The sequence below is a fragment of the Catharus ustulatus genome, chromosome 3, assembly GCF_009819885.2.
Source record: "Catharus ustulatus isolate bCatUst1 chromosome 3, bCatUst1.pri.v2, whole genome shotgun sequence".
In the NCBI taxonomy this organism is placed as follows: domain Eukaryota; kingdom Metazoa; phylum Chordata; class Aves; order Passeriformes; family Turdidae; genus Catharus; species Catharus ustulatus.
The window spans coordinates 18,120,389-18,140,334 of record NC_046223.1 but is presented as its reverse complement, the minus strand read 5'-3'; positions in this window follow the sequence as shown (position 1 = coordinate 18,140,334).

Here is a 19,946-nt window from a genome sequence, read left to right as displayed (position 1 = left end):
TGAAGAACCAGTGCCAGAGATATGATAGGTGTGTGGATATTTCACTTATTTACTTAGCTTACTGTGTTTTCCTTAGCCAATTATAAAGTCTTTCCTTGTTTTAATTGCAGTCCAAGTGTTTGCAAACAAGGATGGATAACCCAGCAAAGGCAGTCACTTTCCCCTGTGTTTCTGGTCTTAAAACTGAACCTTTGTTTCTGCCAGCACCGCTTGACAGAAGTTGCACATCAAACCATTTTATTTCAGTGTTCTTTTCAACCTGAGTGAAGCTACAAGTAAAACCGTGTAAGCTGCAGTTGAACACAAAACCCAGCATTTTTTTGTTCTCACCTTGTTTAATAGCCTGTCCAGAAATATAAAAAGGCATCCGCATAGCAACTGGTGATACACCCGCTGGGCTGTAGTCAGCTGTCATGCCACAGAAGCTGTGAGGAACAGGTAACACCAACAATGACTGGTGGCACTTTTATTTGCTGGGAGTTATCTGTGTACCAGATGAGTAATTCTCACAGTACACCCATGGGATGGAAAAATATTTTCTCTGCCTTATAACAAATACTTTAGTCCAGAATATTGAGAAAGCCAACAAAATATTTAGTGTAACACGCAGAAGTTCCTCTGCTCTCATCCATTATTTCACTAAGACACTCTGCCCTAAAAATATACCCAAGTTGTGCAAATATACCCTGGTATCTTTCCTAATCATCATGTGTTTGTCTCACCCTGTTCTTGTTTTAATAATATCACGATAATATTGTCGTTTTACTGCTTAGCTTTACAAATGTTTACGGTACCTAAAACATAACTAATGATAACAAGGAATTTGTAATTACAATACATGAAGCAAGCTGATAGCAGCAGAGAGAATAGTGTGGAATGAGGAGGATATGGTTGAAACAATGTTGTTTATATATTAACAACATATATGTTGAGTGTTTCAATGGTTATTGTTGGTTCAATAGAATGAACAGCCTTTTCTTTTCAGGGACAAAGGTTTGTTATTTCTGGTGAAGTATTGTGGATATCTGGTTTTGGTGTGCAAACCATTTCTAAAGTCTAGAGAGACCCCACATGCTTCCCAGCAGGTGAATAATGCTTGTGACAGATAGATCTACTATATGCCTAGGGATGAGTACTCAAGAATGGCGTTTATGTGTTGACAAAATTTTGCGTCCAGGCTTTTCTGTTCTCTAAAACTTCACTTTGTAGACACATGTTGTTTGTACTGATACTGCGTTTCATCTCCCAAGCAAAACGTTTTTAGTATTCTGCAAAAACAGTGCTGGCACCCAGTTTAGAGGGTGTGTTTATAGACATGAGATGGTGCTATTTGACAGGGTGTACTACAGCTGTTACCTGAACTATAGTAAAACTCGGGTTGTTGGAAGAGATTGCAGGTAGCTGCAGATGGAGCTACCTGTGGTTACACAGTGGTTACACTCTAGGAGGACACTGAAGACCAGCATGTGTGAATCGAGCAACACTTGTTCTATAATCTGTTTCACTGTAGTTTCACATAAATCTTGCTGCTGGGGCAAACTTAATCCTTAATCTCCTAAACAGAGGTCTCTTCACTGAAACTGATGGCTGTTGCCATTGGTGTCAGTACCTATAATTCATTTAGTAACACGCTTTAGTATTTTTAAAGACTTGTAAATCTACTGTTCTTTCCCTCTCTAACTGCCTTGCCAAGACCTATTTCTCATGTGAGGTCTACAGAAAAGTCCAGCTACAACCACTAAATGATACCTGGCAAAATTGATGATTAATATTTACCTAATCCCAAAATAATGATCATAAATGTGTATATATACAGGCATTGTAAATATGGAATTATCTTTCTCTTCCCTCATGCTTCTTTTATTGGTCTTTGGAGTCTTATTTATTGTCTTAATGACTTTCTGTGAATGGCTGAACAGAATAATTTTACCTCAGAGAGAAATTGCATCACTCTGATCTCACTACACTGGATCTGTATTGGCCTTATCCCCCTGGTTTTAGTCTTCATTTAAAACTAATGAGAATGTGGCCACCACCAGTATACAATTTTCTGTGAAGAATGAAGCAGGTTTGACCCTGCTGAACTGTCCAGGGGTGCTGTGCTCTGAACAGAAACAAGATAGCCTCTGTGATGAAAGAAGAGGAGAGGAAGTAATGGAATTACATTTATAACTGTGTGAAATTGCTGTAATTTTAATCCTGCTTTTATGATGAAGACTAGAAACTGACCAAAGTCACGTCTCATTCTGACTTCCAAATAGGACCCTGTGTTTGCACTCTGACAATGCTGTTTCATCTCTCAAGATGTTGTTTTCTTCCTGTGAAAGTGGGGTCAAGGCTGCCAAAGCTCTTAGGGCTGCTATAAACCTTAATTAATGTCAGTGTAGCAGTCTGAGATTATGTTATTTATTTTCCTTCCTTCAGTAACATAAATCTAAGACTGTTATTTTATTTTCTCTCTTGTTTTTGTAGTCTGTAATTGTCTGCAACTTTTCAAGCCTTCAGTCCCTCCATAATCCGGTTCTTTCCTGTGTATTTCTCTGTCTTTGCTGATGTTTTACTCCACTCTGTCCAGAATCTGTTACTTGTGTTATGCCATCTTCAAAAGTTGAACTCCCCTCAGGATAATTCACACCCTTAAATGAAGATATTTAATGACATGGAAGTCTTAGTCAGGTCAAGTGGCTTCTTAAACTGAAGAGTTGTGAGGAAGACCACATATTTACTTGTGAAACTGGATGGGTGCGAATTTCTGCCACTGCCACACAAAGTACAGATAATCCATTGATTCAAAAGGAAAGTGGATGCATTTACATTATCTAGCTGATGCCCATACAAAGCTAGTGTTGCTCAACTTACAATAGCAATAACTCAGCACAAGAGCTGCTTCTAAACCTACTCTCTTTGCAGTGGTTCATAGATTCTATTGATCATAGTCAAGGACATAATTCAATTTCTGTTGCTCTAGAACCTCTTCTACTGGTGAGCACTCAGTGCTGTATTATGGACTTTTTTTTCATTAAAAGAGTGTACTTGGAGATTAATTCAGTGTGGATCTCACTGTGAAGGTGATTTTTTAAAAAGAGCTGCTACAGTCATGTAATAACATTGATGGAAGGGATGAGGAGTGACGAAACTCATGACTAAGAGATCTTTGATTGGGTGAGGAAACAGGATGGAGTGAGGAAGAATGGGATAGATGAAAGAGGGAGGGAACCCGATGACTAATTTGGAAATCATATGGGAAGGAAGAGTGATTTAGAAAGGGGAAGTCAAGGGCAGGGAGTTTGGCAAGAAAGAGGGAGGGAACCTTGTGAAGAGGGAGGGGGGAAAATACTTACAGTAATTTCACGAATACAAGCCGCACCAATTTGACTAAGATTTTGCTCCTAAACCGGAAATGCGGCTAATAATCAGGAGCGGCTAATACAACCTCATAAGTGCCTGCCAGAGTGCTGAGCCGAGCAGCTGCAAAGTCGGCATTTTGCGATTGTTACAAATCGCTACTCTGTTGCACCGCGGGTGGAGCCTGGCTCCCTGTAGGCAGCACGGGGGGCGGGGAGAGAGGCGGGAGAGCTCTCTTTCCTCCTCTGCCACAGCCCAGGGGAGAGACGGGGGGGGTGCCCGGCGCCGCCATTGCCGCGGCCTGGGGAGGAGAGGGGGGACCCGGGCCGCCCCTACCGCGGCCCGGGGAGTGGGGGGGGAAGCCCGTGCCGCCATTCCTGTGGCCCAGGGAGGGGGGGGAAGCGCGCGCCGCCATTGCTGCGGCTCGGGGAGCCGACGGGAGCCCCGCGCAGCCATTGCTGCGGCCCAAGGAGGGGGGGGGAAGCACGCGCCGCCATTGCTGTGGCCCGGGGAGGGGGGGGAAGCGCGTGCCGCCATTGCTGTGGCCCGGGGAGCCGACAGGAGCCCCGCGCCGCCATTGCCGCGGCTCGGGGAGCCGACAGGGTGCTTTGTCCCCGCCTGCCGCCGCCGCGGCAGGAGCGGGGAAACTCCGTCCCTGCCCGCCGCCGCTGCCGTAGGAGCAGGGGAAGCTCCGTCCCTGCCTGCCACCGTGGGGCAGCGCCGACCCGGGGTGACCGAGCCCAGGGGCAGCGGCAGCCGACCCCGAGCGGCAGCACCGGGCTGGGCCACCTGGCCCCGTCAGCGGCCCCTAGCGGGCCGAGCCTGCACAGCCTTAGCTCAGCCAGTAAACCCCGCCCTCCCGCGGTTCTGTTACTAATTGCACGCGGGTCCTCGCTGCGAACGACAAAGCGGCTTATATTCGGGTGCGGCTTATCTATGGACAAAAACCAAAATGTTTGCCAACACCCGGTGATGCGGCTTATACTCAGTGCGGCTTGTATTCGTGAATTTACTGTACTTGTAAAACCCAGCAAATTCTGTACTTAGATGAAAACAAGACCAGAAAGAGCTGAGTTTGGAATGTGAGCCCAGGGTGGATGGAGCTGGATTAACTTTATGTCAGAGAAAGGCTCAGAATGCCTAGCTCATTACAAAGGAAGTGCAAGAGATCACACTGATCTCAATTTCCCCAAGGTTGTGGAATTTTCAGATTAGAGGTCTGACCAATTCAGTTGTTGTTTTAAAGTCCTATTTTGGTTTATTTGAATTTTAATGAAAGAATATTGCATATTGAAAACAGTGGTACATCTATGTTGCTTATTTTTAACTTAAGAATTGCAGAAATAGCATCAAAAGTAAATACAAAAATAAAATACATATTTATTTCATTGGGAGAATAGATACAGACAATGACAACAGATGCAATTCAGGCAGAGGTCTGTTTTAATCAGAGGCAAGACACAATGTAAAGAGACACTTTCATCATGGTCTGCAGATTGAAATCACGGTTTTGTGGCTTATCAACAGTTGGCATTTTGAGTTTGTTTGCTAAATTATATTGGGAAAGAGAGACAACTAGCCCCACCTCTGGCTTCATGGATTAAATTTGCAATCACTCATCACGTTTTAAGTAGGTGATGGCAGTAGCACAGGTAACAATGCCTAGAAACCAGCACTTCTATTGTTTGCCAGTACTACATTTTGCAGATTGATTCCTTATGCAGTGAAAACTAACAGAAAAAGAATGAAGTGCTCTGTAAAATTTGAGACACTTGTGGAAGACATTTGTTGTAAGTAAAGACCTTGCCACTCAGAAGGTATCTTCAGAGAAGAAAATCTTGAAATCATGGAACTGTGGAATGATTGGGGTGGAAGGGACCTGAAAGATCATCCAGTTCCACCCCCTCTGCCATGAGCAGGGACACCTTCCACCACATTGCTCAAAGCCCCTTCCAGTCTGATCTTGGACACTTCCAGGAATCAGGCATCCACAGCTCTGGAACCTGTGCCAGTGCCTTACCACTTTCATGAAGAATTTCTTCCTAACATGTAATCTAACCAGTTTAAAATGTTATGTAGTTTTCAGTAATGATCCCGCTCAACCCAATGCCAAATAAGCCTCCTTGATCTCAACAAGAGCATAAGTGAATTCACAAGTCCTTCTGTAACAAACAAAACTGTTGGGACTTAGTTTTATGAAAAATAAGAGCCATTTATATCTTTGCATGATGTCAACCATTTTTCTTTGTAAACTGTCAGTTCAAAAATTAAGATATGTAATTATATGGAAAGGTTAGAAGTGTGATTACAAGTGGTTTTCGAGGTAGAGAAAGGCAAATATTTGTACTAGTTTAATCAAAAAGTGTGAACATAAAGCTGGCTCGGATCCTTGTGTGTGGATAGTACTGGGAATAATTGTCCTTGTGGGAGGAGGTGCTGGCCAGTGGCACAGCTTTGTTTTGTTGGTAGTGCTCCCTCAGTGAATGGCACCTCCCTGAGAGAGGAGAGAGCAGATCTGCTGGCAGGAGTACTCCCTACCCACATCCGTGCAGGAGGGCCAGGTTAGCCATGCATCACTTTGTCACTGTTTCAAGTAACCCAGCTCACCTCAGCTGAAATAAGCTGGGCCTTGCTTAGGCCTCTCTAGACATCAGAAGGAGGGGCAGACTCCAGAATATGGGCAAAGACAAGCACCAGAGGTTGTGTCATGGACAAAAATCTCTTGCAGTGGGGCATGCACAGATCAGGAAAAGGACATTGCTATACAGCCACAGTCATTCAGGGGACAAGTGTATGTTACAATGAATTTTTCTTAAGGTGGGAATGTTGCTATGGATTAATTAAACTCAATCAATCAATCAAAGTGAAGACAAGGACTAAAAGTACTAATTAAAAGCAAATATTTCCAATCACAGTAAGTTTTAGCAACTCGTAACTTAAAAGCAATTTGGCTGGTTGTCCTCAGTTTTTGCAAAAGTGACTAAAATAGACCTGGCAAGCTTCAGACTCAAGCAGCTTTCCAAGCCAAAGTTATGATGAGGGGATGGAAACAGGGTGCTATTACAGAAGCTAGCTTCAGTCTTAACCACAGAGATGTTGCTACCTCCCCTTAACATCCCAAACTATGCCAAAACACACTGTAGGCACATTAAAATCGTTAAATGAAATGGAATGTTTCTGAAACTTCAGTCAAGTAATGTCATAGAATCATTAATCATAATACAGCTATATCTCAGAACCTTTTCTTCCCCAGTCAGCTCAGAACACCAACAATTTCCACGTGGGGTGCATGAGGAGGAAGCAAGGTCCAGCTACATTCATCACCTGGAGTCCAGCATTTGCTGCCACACTTTTTTGGCTTCCTCCTGAAGCACAGGATTTCATTTTTGGATGCCATGAAAATTTGGGTTCCAATTTTCCAATAGAAATTGGTAATGAAAAGAGATTTTTGAAGATGTTATAAAGATTTGTATTTTTACAATGAAGAGTGATAGCCGTAGTTATGTGTTCTTTAAAAAAGACAGTTATCAGCTGTTCTTTTAACATTTCCAACCAAGTGAAGTATTTTTTCCTTGACTGAATAATGAAGGAAGTGGTGAGTGGATGTATAATTAGCTTTCAGCTATGGCCAGCACAGCTCTACACAGCAGCAATCCTACAGTCACTAATCTCAGTGCTGTCTCCTACAGGAGGAGAAAATGAGTTGGGTCGAGGTGTCTGAACCTCATCCTCCCTCTGGTCAGGGACACTGATGGACCCAAGGTGCAGAGCTGCAGGTTATTCAGTTTATTGCTCCAGTTTGCTTCAAGACCTTTCCTAAGACTTAACTCCCTCGCCCTGCAGTAAAAGTGATAATAATGAAAAGGTCTATGATTCACAGTTGAGGCACTGTATCTTGCTCAAGTTAAACAAGTACCTAAGTGCTCTGCTGAACTGGGGCCAGGGGTGGATTACTGAGAGAGCTGGGCAGTCTTCCCATCTCCAGCCAGTTCACCAAGTAGTCTCAGGCTAATCATGGAGTTTTCTGGGGCTTAGTTTCCTGCACGTGTTTATCATAGGGTATCTATTCTGACCGGTGACGATAAGGAGATAATGAGGGAACATGAAAAAACTTTAGAACATGGAAGAGAGAAAGTGCTGTAGAGAAAACAGGCTTCTGCATATTGGATATACATTGCATATTACATTCTCCTTATGACTTTTCTTTAGTTTCTGGACTCTATTCAGTATTTGTGAAAAAACATCAGGCAGCTTATTAACAGAGAGCCCACTTCCACTTTAAATGGCAAGAGAGTAGTCTGAATGCCATCAGAACCAGTGGAAGATCAGCATTGCATGCAACCAGCATTCCAGAGCGACTCAAGCTGTGTTGCCTTCAAGCAACCTCATCATCCTGGCAGCACTGTCCTGCTGTAGGATATGAATCCAGCAGGTTTTGTTGAGGCTGTTGCCTTCATGCCATACAGCAGCCTGAAAAAATAACACAGCCTTCTTTGGAATGGCTTATTAAAAGGGAAATGGAACAACATCTTTGTCACTCAGTGCCTGACCTGCACTGGGAGAATTTCTTCTGATCAGATAATGGAGCTTTTAAGGCTATTTTGCATTTCTCTTATTCCTACCTGGCAGAAAATGGCTAGAGAAAGGGCAAGAGTGTCACTGTGGAGAGCTTTATTGATATGGGAGAGGCCTGGTTACCACATAATAGTTTGCAAGAACAGGCTTTCCTTTTAACACTTTTTTTCTACTTGGAAATTTATATTTAGTTTTGCAAAGTTAGAGCAAATAGCTTAGTGTATTGAATTGCAAGAGATCTATCCTGAGTACATATGTTTACTGTATCTTTTGATACAGAGAAAATTAACATTTAAAAAATCATTACTAAGAATGGATTGTGCCAGAATATTGGTTTTGTAGCATAATAAACAGGGAAATATAAGCATGCTAATCCATCCTGTGCAAGTTAAGAGCTGAGATAGGGTACTCTGCATCTGCAATTGCTACCTGATGTTATAAACACAGTTGTGTCGAGTGTGAAACCAGAAAACGCTGATGCTACTTTTTGTGGCTTTTAACCTACAGTTCTGAAAGAGGTTAAGCTCTTTTTTCTTTAAAATAAGTGACTATATTTTGTTTATCCATAGATAAAGCAGCACTGTTGCATACTTCTGCTTCTGTGACCTCTTCAAAACCTTTTTGCAGGCATTTCCTGATTCCCGAGTTCTGCAGATTTAGAACCAAAAAAGACAGAAGAGTAGTGAGTGTCAGCAATATTTCCTTTTTCTGTTATCTACTCACAGGCAGGTCCAGAAGGAATTAGCACACACAAAAATAACTGGTTTTGCTCAGGTCCGCTTTCTGCAAGGACAGAATTCCCAAATTCTAATCTTACCCCCAATTTTGACTCACTTTCTATGCATGTAAGGTGTGAGGTGACTGGGGCCAACGTGCAGACAAAGATACCCTTGGGGAATGAGCTGTTTTCCACTCCCCCTGTATGACTGTGGATTTGAAGGCCAAATTTTTTACCTCTTATGGTAGGTGAAGGGAAAATCCAGTTGACCAGTGCAAGAAATGGAAATACAGTCAATGGGAGGGACTGTGGAAAAGGGGTTGTAACTAGGACATATCCCACGTGAGTGGCTTTCAAGGCCCACCTTCTCATCTTTACTGGGAATGCGCAGGAAAACAAGCAGTACAAGCCCATTCTGGTGTTTTCCAACCATGGCAAAGGTCTCCTGAGCTGTTTGCCGGTTGATACAGCAGCCCAATTTTACCTGACCCAAGGCTGCAGGTTAAGTAAAAACTGATCATTGGTATCTCCTCCAGGGTAGGATGTGTGGGAAAAACTTAATCTTGACAGACAGCAAATCCAGGGTTTGCCAGTCCTTAGCTGAAAACAAACTGTTCAGAGAAGACTTAATTGAAGAGCAAATACTATGACAGAAAGAGCAAATCCAAGCAATAAATATGATATTTAAGACATAACTCCCTTGCAGGAAGAGTCCACAACACTACAAATGCAGGCAGTGCCCACTAAAGGCATTGTTCAGCTAGAATGGAGGTTGGTCCTGCAGCTAATGAAAAAGGATATGATTCATCCCTTACAGAAATAGCGCTAAAATTTTTCATCAAATGGTAAAAGACTTCAGTGTGTGAATTACATCAAAGTGGACACTCCATCAAGAGCATAAAGTCTGTTGCTTAGAGAGAGAGAATACATAGTGTGTAATTACAACATCACTGAAGACTACAGCTTATGTGTTAAGGTATGTCAGCTGTCCAGCTACACTTAAGTTCAGCATATCCATTACATTTGCATACGATATATGTAAATTAATATGTCCTTAACTCATACCTATTTCTGTATGCAGAGATGCAGTATGCATGTATATACATGTATACATACATAGGTATGATATAAGCACATATTCATTCAGAGCATTTTAATATACTTAAAAAACACTATGCCAAAAATGTACACCATCTGTTTTCAATCAAAATAGCCTATTTCTGAGGAAGGGAGTGTTGTCTGGTGATCAGAGCGGGGAAACTAAAGAGTCAGGACTCATGGATTCCATTCCTGAATCTGCCAGGACTTGGCTGCATGGTTTTGACAAGTTGTGACTCCTGTGTACCCTGGTTTCCCCATTTGCAAAATGGAGCATTTCTACTCCTAGGATGTTGCAGTGGAAAGCATCATTAGTATATGCTTGGAAAAATACGGAAGTTCTTGTTATGTCATCATGGTATGTGTGAAGAGTTGAATTTAATTGAAAAATACAGTACAGGATTTGTTTTAGAGACATACATGGCATCTGAGTGTATAATTACAGCTATTTGTACACACTTAGATTGCCTAATTTTTGAATTATAGTACCTGTAATAAAATTAATAGGGGGAAAATAGTGCTCAACACTTTATGAACCCAGCCAGTCCTGTAAAAGTTTTCACACTCTATTGAGCAGAGTTTCCACGGTGACAGCTGTACACTAGTGAGTGCAATATGTGCTGTACCTAATTTTCATCCTGAAATAGGAAAATACAAATGAGTGTTGGGATTTTCTGGCAGGTTCCATGCAGAGAAAGCCTAGCTCCAGTGAAGGCAATTACAATACTCCTATTAACATAATTAGGACAAGACTTCACCCCATCTACTTAGCTTCAGTACATCCCTTTCAGGAATACAGCAGGGATTGAAATGCCCACCCTACAGTGCTTCCTCCTGGGTGTGTTGGCACCGTGGCACAGGGCAGTGTCCTTCTGTGCTTGGTGGGTGGCACAGGGTTGGCCCCCGGTGGGATTGGTGGGAGTGTGCTAAGTGTCACGGTGAGCAGAACACTTGGAGTGCTCCATGCTCCTGTTCTCCCACCATCCTTACCTGTCAGTTCCTGTCAACTCACACTCCTTTGCTTCCCCCATGGTGTGCACATCTGTGGAGTGCTAAGGCTGTGCCTTGCCTCTGGAGAGAAAGATCAGAGGCGCTTTCCATTGGGATGAGACACACCACAGAGCAAATTCAACAAGTGTAGCAGCTGCGTAGTGTTGGAGAGGAAAAGGAGAGGTGTTTGTATGTCAGGATTTGCCTGGCTGCCAGTACCAAAGTGGCAGTGAGAGAAATTGTGTGTGCTGAACGCTGCTTATGTATGCTGCAAACTGAGGCATTCATGTATGTGATAAGTATTTGATGTAAATATTAATGTATTTCAACATCTGTGTTTTTGTCACGAAGAAAAATGGGCTGGCTTGTTTGGTTTGAATGTTTTTGACATCTGCCAGGTTGCATCTCATATCTCAATAGTGCTGTTGCTTAAGTGCAGCTTCAGAAGTACATTTAGTATCTCACCATGCACACACCTAAAATGAGCCAGTTGCTCACCCAAGTGGGCTGGTACTGTGACATTCGTGATAAAGCAAGAAAAAGACAAGGCAAAATGAATCTCATAGCTGTTAAGTGGATTTACAGGTTTGTCACTCAAAGAAATACTTCCAGCCAAATGAATGAGGACAATGTGCAATGTAAAGTTACATTGGAGACATGAGACAGTTGATTCAAACACCAGTTTTGGAGAATTGTATCTCCATGTCTGAGATCTTAAAGGCTGTCATAGTTCTGTCTGTATCTATAAACATATCTGGTCTTTAGATCCCACCTGCTACATTTTAAAGAAAGGGTGTAATCATGTGGTGCACAGGAAATGCTTTGTAAATCCAGCTTTCAAGCCTCTTTCAAGCCTACAGAGTTTCCATCATATATATGAAAGTTTCCATCATAGATATGTGCCACCCTCCTTTTCAGCTGCCTTTAGTCAGAGCATTGAAGATAACAAACTTGCTAACCAGGATAAACTCTTCAGTTCTTGAACTTCTGTAAAATGAGATTCCTCTCTACAGGAGGTACAATTACCAGCCAAATGAGACAGCAGCTTCTAATATCAGACTGGCTGCCAGTGACACAAAGAAGCAACCAGGGAGAATGGAGCAGGCAAGGAGGGTAGGGCCTGGTGAGAAAGGATCTAAATTCTGCCTTTTCTTTATGATAGTCTGTACCTGGAGAGGAAAGGGAAAGATAAATCTCTTATGTACAATAAATAAGAGCATTCATTCCATCAATTCATGCAGTAGGCTCATACACAATGCCCCAGAGGCTCTTATGGACAGACATATTTTGGGAAGAGAGAGGTTTTTTCTTATGGCCCATTTGTTTTTCTGTCTCTCCACTGTGACTTCTAGCAGGGAGGCATGAAATAAGGGGGTATTGCCAAATAAGTATCAGCCAGTTCTGGGGCCAGGGCCAAGAGGCAGTGATAGGGAGCTCATGAAGAGTGCTCCTCTTGGCATGCCCCGTGTGGAGGGCAGTGGATTCCTGGGTCTGACCTTGAGCAGTCAGGAGGAGAATGAGGAGTCTGAGCCAGGCAGTCCAGCTCCCTGCAGAGGCCACAGCCCTGGTGAGCAGGGCTTGCTTTTGGTTAGCAGTCACTTCCACCAAACCAGGGCAAACAGGGTCTGGCACAGCCTGGCTTGGAAGGCCTGCTGGGTTGCCTTGTTTTTGAGGACACTTGTCTAACCCAAATAACAAGGATTTGCACATTGCCAGATGCACTGGATGTGTCAACAAATGCATAAAAGTGTTTGGTTTACCACCAGACTGAAAAAATATTTAGAATCTGAAAGACAATAAACTGCAGATTTTTTTCCCCTGTCATGCCAAAGAGTATGACTTTTAAATTATGTATCACTTCCTAAACACAAAAATTGTTCCGCAGTCTATTGGCAATGGTGTTCTCAGGAATTTGTAACTGAAAAAACTTTATTTTGTTTTGCAATACCTTTCACTATATTCAGGGATTATTCCTGACAGTGCCAGAGAGCCTCACAACTTCAGTTGTTGCAGACTTCTCAGAGGAGGAAAAGCAACAAGAATAACTTGCTTAAATTCTTTACTCACATAAGATAGATGCAGTTTGTCAATGACTTTTTGACTGTGGAATTCCAAGCTGTAAGGCAGCATTACCAGCACAAGTGAGTTGAGGTGAATCATGGAATGGGAGATGCTCTTTAATGTTTCACACATAAATACTCCACATTGCCGTTGCCATTCTTGGGTGGATGGTACACAATGCAATGGTCTGACATAGCCAACAGCTGTTGTGTCATTGTTTGAAACATGAGGTCGTCACAATACACCCCAATATTTTCTTCGCAGGAATTGAATGGAACTAGTATACATTGATCTTTTTCTCCAGTTTCTCCTGCTTTCTGTGTCAAGCTTTCTCACACATGAAGTGCAAAAGCAGGCCTTGAGGTGAGCAATACCTAGTGCTACAGCAAAAAGTAGCACATGTGATTTGAGTCTTGTGTGGGAATCAATATTCAGCTCCTGATTTTGTTTTCTATCCATTCCTCATTGTCTGGACTGTGGCAAAACACTTTTCAGGTGAGACAGAGGAGAATGGGGGCTTCTCTGTGTCAGACATTAAACTTCTGCTGTTATTACAAAGAAAATGGAACAATCTGCACTCCAAACCACAGCCCTCCTAGACTTCTTCTTCCAAGTCTGATGGGGATCCAGATGCAAAGGAACTTTTCCAAAAAAACAGACCTTGGCTCTCAGTGCTTCATGCTGCAGAGAATTATGCACTTTCTGAAATTTTTTCTTTGAGAACATTTGTTTTCCCGATGGTGTTACTTCATGGACTGTATTTACTTTTTCCATTTTGTTCATAGTTACCAGTGTGTCTATTTTCATAGTCATGCTCTAGAAACAGAAGTTCCTTTCCCTGTCTCCACTAATCCTTGTAACCCTCACCAAAGGTAGGGGCAGAAGCCAAAGCTTAACACCTAATTTGGATAATGATTCCTGCCCACCATGTCCCTCCTCCCACATCACTCTCCCCATTTTTACATTACTTACACAGAGTGGAGCGCTAACGAGTGCTTTCTAAACGCTTTGAAAAACACCATCATGAAAGAAGCCGAGTAAGAAAACAGAACATTTGGCGCCAGTAACGGAACACAAAACCTTTTACCTTCACCCATGGGTTTGAATCTAGCCCAACTCGGTAACAGCCCAAGTTGTTAACATGTCAGGGTCATGTGGTAGCCTGAAATAGTTCAAGTTCTTAGTCCATGTTATCAGGTTTGGGACACAGAACCCTGGACTCCATGCATGGTCTTGAACGTAATCCAGCTCTGTTCCCACTGTCAGGGTGATGTGGTTTGCTGGCTAGAAACAGTCCATGCTTTTAACCTGTTTTCCAGCAGAAAAGCTTCCCCATCAAAGGAACACTCAGGACAAGTAGCTGCCCCATCACACTGGCCATCCAGGTGGCAGGGAATGGTGAAGGGTCAGTATACTGGAAGAACTTCAGAGGCACAGAAATTATGCTGCATGCAGCACCAGGAGGCACAGCGACACCCCTGGAATTAGTAAGGAGATTGAGGCAAATGAACAGCACTTCCAGGAGATCCTGGCATTTGAAAACTATGTCCATTAATGCTTTTTTTGTGGAATCTAATAGTAGGAAATTTTAAGACCCTTGTCTTCTCTAAAGAAACTGACTTCCAGAATCTTTATTAGAGTTGTTACCCAACAAGCTGCTGCCTGCATCTATGACTAACGCTGCTGTGCAGCACAAGTGTTCCCTTTAGACAAGACTGCTCTGGAGAGTCTTTGCATCTGGATTGCTGGGAACTCCTGTGGAAATGTAGAGATTCAGATGTGTGTCTAAACACAGAGCAGTCCCAGGGCAGAGCAGAGAGGCAAGCCCAGTCCTCTGCAGTGCTCTGGGTTCATCAAAGTAGTCTGGGAGCCCCCTGGCCCAAACAACACCAGTGCTGAGGATGCTCAAGATGTCACAAAAAGGGCTTCAAACCAAAGTGAAATACATCTCAAGCTTGGCTTTCAGAGTGTTATATTCACTTTATTTTGTGCTTCCAGCATGAACTAGATAATAGATCTTTCTAGTCTAAGAATGTTCCAGTTGTACATCAGCTTTACACAGCTTTTCTTTTTCATAGCCATCTTTGCCAACATAGCACAGGCCTTCCCTAAAGAGCTCTATTGGAGAAAGAGTTCATACCAGCATTTTTGCCCCATTTACAGCTACTTTAGGATTGTCTAGAACCAGAGCAGTGCAAAGGAAGGACAGGTTAATATGACCTGCATTTTAGCAGCTTTGAATGATGTCTTTCTCTTTCAAGGAGCATTTACATAAAGATGTTCCTGAATGCCTCCTGCATTAAGAGGCCTTGTCCCTTACAGACCAATTCTTGGTCTCCTGTGGATTCTGTGCTATTCCCACAAAGTCTTTTTTCATGATGGGAGAGCCCTAGTAAAGTCTTTATTTTGACCAGCTTTGCCACAGCTTACTCTCTGTGAATACGCTGTCCAGTTTGGTTGAAATTGCTGGATTAAAAATGGACATCCAAGCAAGGCACCTAGTCTGTTTTCCCTTGTTCCCCTTACAGTAGTCACTAAACCTAGGATGGGACTGGAGTATTTTTCTTCAAAAGGACAGAACCTGATTTCATCTTTGTGCCCCATATGTATGTAGAGCAGCTCGGGAGCAACTCCAGTTAAACTAAATGTTTCCTCTACATAATGATCCATTTGCAACAGTAATTTTTCAGTGTTAACATTTAGAATTTATTTCCAGAACCCATGTTTTGAAGTATGATTAATCTTCAACATGATTAAAATAATTGCTTGTAAGATTTTAACTGACTTTGCCAGGTGACAAGGAATTTGTGAATGTCCAATTCTCATCAGAGTTTCAAAATGCACTCACTTACTGTTTCTGCAAGTCCTAAACAATCTTAAAAAATAAATGGAAAATGCCAGCACTAACATCTATCAGCACAGAAATCATCTTTAACAATGTCATTAGTTATGCCTTTAAACTTTTTCAGGCGATCTGGAAGCAGGGTCATTTATCACATGTGGAGTCCACATTTGCAAGGTCTCTCAATATTAGAACCCTAGAAAGTAGTTTCTCTGCCGTGTTTGAGGATATGGCTCTGAGAGTTCAATCTTCCTTTATTTTGCAAGTTCTTTGGACTTTACATGTTCCTTTCCACCCCTCCTTGTGCACTGCATCTCTGAGCAAGTCGTTATTCAAGACTCCCAAAGCAGGATGTTCACATGGGACTGATTTGGAAACTATATTTAGAGTATATTATCCTAATTCTTTATCAGCGTTCATGGGCAAGAGCCTGAGACATTCTTCTGTACCAGTTCTTTGAAAGCACAAATCTTGCTAGTCCTGAATTCTTATTATCTTTGGTGCAATTGTAGCCTTCAACTCTTATGCTATCAGTAGAGTGAGATTTTCCTTCCACCCTCTTGAGCTTCACAGAAGATAAAATCCCAGTCCTTTTCATGTTAAGCCCTTGCACTGTTGTATTTTGCAGGACTGGGGGCAGAGGATCTAGGATTGTGGATCCTCCGTGGTCACCTCTGACTTCACTGAGTCGGCATAATCCACAGTGCCTGCTGCTCTGTCTTGGGCAGAACTTTGATCAGCACATGTGCAGAGATAGCTGAATTTTGGTTTGACATCTTGCTGGTCTCTGCTGGACTTTCATAACAGTGTATGAGTTGTAAACTATTCCCCCTAAGGTAAGCATCACTGGTTTGGGGGCTGTAAAAGAATCCTGTCATTTTTAAAGGACAGAATTTTTCTTTCATTCTCTCTTCCCCTCCAGACACTCTCTCTGTTTATTTTTCATTCTGTCCCAAACCTTCTTTGTTTATATCCCACATTTTGGAAATTTCTTTCTTCCCCTTCATGTAACTGCTCTTTTATTCCACACTATTTCTCTGGATAAGGCAAGCAAGATCTGGAAAGAATCAGACATTTACACTGATAATGTTCCAGCCGGATTAGCAAATGTTTGGAAAAGACCTCATGCTTTGGGCACCAACTTCTGTCTGATTGGGGTAAAACACTTTAATGACTGGGGTTATTGCTGGATAGAGGCTTTTTTCCTTTATGGTATCTGGTGCTAGTTATTATCAAAGACAGATTGTTGGATTATGTGGACTGACACTGGGCTAGTCCAGTCTGGCAATTCTCATCTCTGTGAATGTGAGTCCAGACACATTTCAGTCTAGGATGGGTGTTTTTTTTGATGCATACAGAATAAATAATGAGGTATACTCAGTAAAATTAATAGGCTGCAAGAAAGAACTGGTGATCTCTGTATCCATTTCCCTGTACACTTGCTGAACTGAATCCCCAGTTCCACTGGAAAAGAACAAGCCATAGAGCTTTCCACATATTTTAAAATATATGTAATCACAAGCAACAAAGACAGCAGAATGCTTCAGTCATCTGGGTTGAGACACAAGGCAGGGTTAATTTTAAAGCCCAGACAATACACTTGCAGCTAACTTTTTGACCTCATTCTATATGTGGGTTTTCTCTGTTGCAGAATCTGTGTCATGAGGCTGAGAATGCCAATACACTTTTTAGATGGGGAGTTGATCCCCTAGGCACTTATCTAGCTGAACTGGAATAATTGCTTCCTTTCGTCTTGTATTGCTTCAAGGCATTCTTATATGTTGTATCCTCATGTTTCTGTTGACCAGAGCAGGAAGCCATACAGCAAGTTGCAGCCAGATTTCAGGGACTAAGCTGATTAACTGGTGAAGCTCTAATGCAAATCCCATCCCATTTAATTCCTCGGCTCGCCTCCACACTGCATGGTATTCCATCCACAGACACAGTCCTGCATTACCAAGTGACACAACACCACCAACAGCCTCACATAAATCTTGCAGAGCTTGGGGCTGCCAGTCACACTGCACAATTTTGAGGTGAAATTTCCATCTTAGCACAAGGGCCAAACAAATGACATGTGATGTTCAAGTCACTCAGAGCTTTGCAGAGCAAAAAGTGTTCATGTTTTGCAAAAGGGAACGGAGTGTGGATGGTTTCTTGGTCTGCTGAAGTGTGTTAACTTATTGTATTGCCTGGATGATGAATTAATAAGTGTTGTAATATCAAATGTGTGCACATTTATGTTTATAGCTAAGAAGTGTGCTCCAGTGTAAAAGCCAGTCTGGTGATACTGGTCAGAATAAAATTGAACTGCTAGGGAAATAGAAATCATGGGATTTCTACTGTTTCCAGGGATGTTAATCCTTTTCCTGCAAAGACCTTCTAAGACTGCAATTAGCTGCTAACATAGTGAGGAAAACATGACAGAAAAAATCCCTTCAGCTGACATCTCTACATCCATATCAATATAAATTAAATGAGAGTTTAGCTTCAAACTGTTAAAATGTTGTTAGGCCCATATTTAGTAGAAATGATGTTAAAGTCTTTTTAATGATGTTAAAGTCTGATTTTGTGAAGGTTCAAGTTAATACCAGCCAGCTGAATTACATGGCCATTGGCCCACCTCTGGCACAGACAGAGGCAGTTTGACCTCATACAATTTATACACTTGTTCTAATGCACTGGAGGCCATCTAAAAATAAAGTTCTGGAGGGAAGGACAGATAATGCTCCTGAGCCACAGACCAACAAAAGCAGCTCTCCTTCTTCCAGTCTCTTTTCTCTCTCTGTATGAAGCTTCAGCTCAAACTTTCTTACAGTAAAAAAATTGCTTTTATCACAGAACCCCTCAGAATAGATAACTTCAGTCTTAATAAGTTCAAAAGAAAATTTGTCAGCCCTTCATGAATTACCAGATGTTGGGAAAATGATGGTGTGTCATTTCCCTGAACAAACATTCTTGGCATTTATGCATTTCCTCCCATATCTCTTTAAAAAATGATTATGTGTAAATTTAGTGCTGACAAAACTGAGGGCCTGGGAGAAAATGGATTACTCACTCATTTGGTAATTTTACTTGGTCAAGGCATGGAATTTTTGTTTTCTGGGAAATTTGACACTGAAATATTACTTTTCATTCTGATTCAGAATATTAAAGCATAAGTATTACAACTAAGCAGAACATCAAAAATGGCATTTAGACACCCCTTTATTTGAAAATTTTAAGGTGTAGTGTTTCTTGCACAATATTTTTAGTTTTTGTTACCTGATGTGACCACTGATGGAAACTTGCTTTTCGATTAAGTGCCATTCCTATGCACTGGGCTAGGAAAGTTGAGATGGTTCCTTCAGTACTAAAGAGTATCCAGCTTTTTAGTACTGAAAATGTGGGGTTTTAGAAAATGTGTTAAAATAGCATATTTCATTTATTCACAATCATATGCAATCCTTCAGTTACATTCTGAGATGCTGGTGATAATGAGTCATTTATACTAGCACAGCTATTGAAATTACATAATTTTAAAACACCTTAATATAAAAATTTAAAAATGTCAGAACAAACCCACTTCCTTTTCAGCATTTCCCTAAAAATCTTAAGCGTAATCAATTGAATTTCCCATGTAACTAACTAGTGACACAGAAAAGACTTTTACAATTAGGGAAACTTACTTGAAATGTCTGTTTCAATAAAAAGGCCAGGTTGTTATCCTTGTATTTCTAGAATTCTGTCCATGTCTAAACATATGGTTGGTGGTTATGAAGGTTTATGTTTATTTGGTGTTTCCATTCATATCATTCCCACACAGTTATCTGCAAGATTACTTCTCTCAGTACTGGTATTTTATTGACAATTTCCACAACGAGATGAAACAATTAATTCACATGGATGATGGACTTCAGTGAATGAAACTCCACTTGTCTCATTCCATTCCTCATGTGTAGAACAGAGATATTGAAACACTGTCTGTGAAATAAAAAATGTACCTGTGATTCACCTATATTGCAAAATGATTGAACAAAATAACTCCCTGGGAACCAATGTACCATTACCCTCTTTGGGAATGTCAGTCATTTTCCTCTCTGGGTTGTGAGCCTGATTTGAAGAGGGGACAGAGCACCAAAATCTGTGTGGCTCTGCTGATTGACTAATGTACTGGCAGAACCATCAGTTGTAAAGAGAATTACTCTGTCTTCACTGAAAGAGGCATAATAGTGGCAGAAAGGAAGCAGAGCCAAGAGGGCAACTGTTGGATGGGCATGGCTGTTTTTTATGTGTGGGGGAATTTCTCTGCTGCATGATTTTGCATATGGCATAACT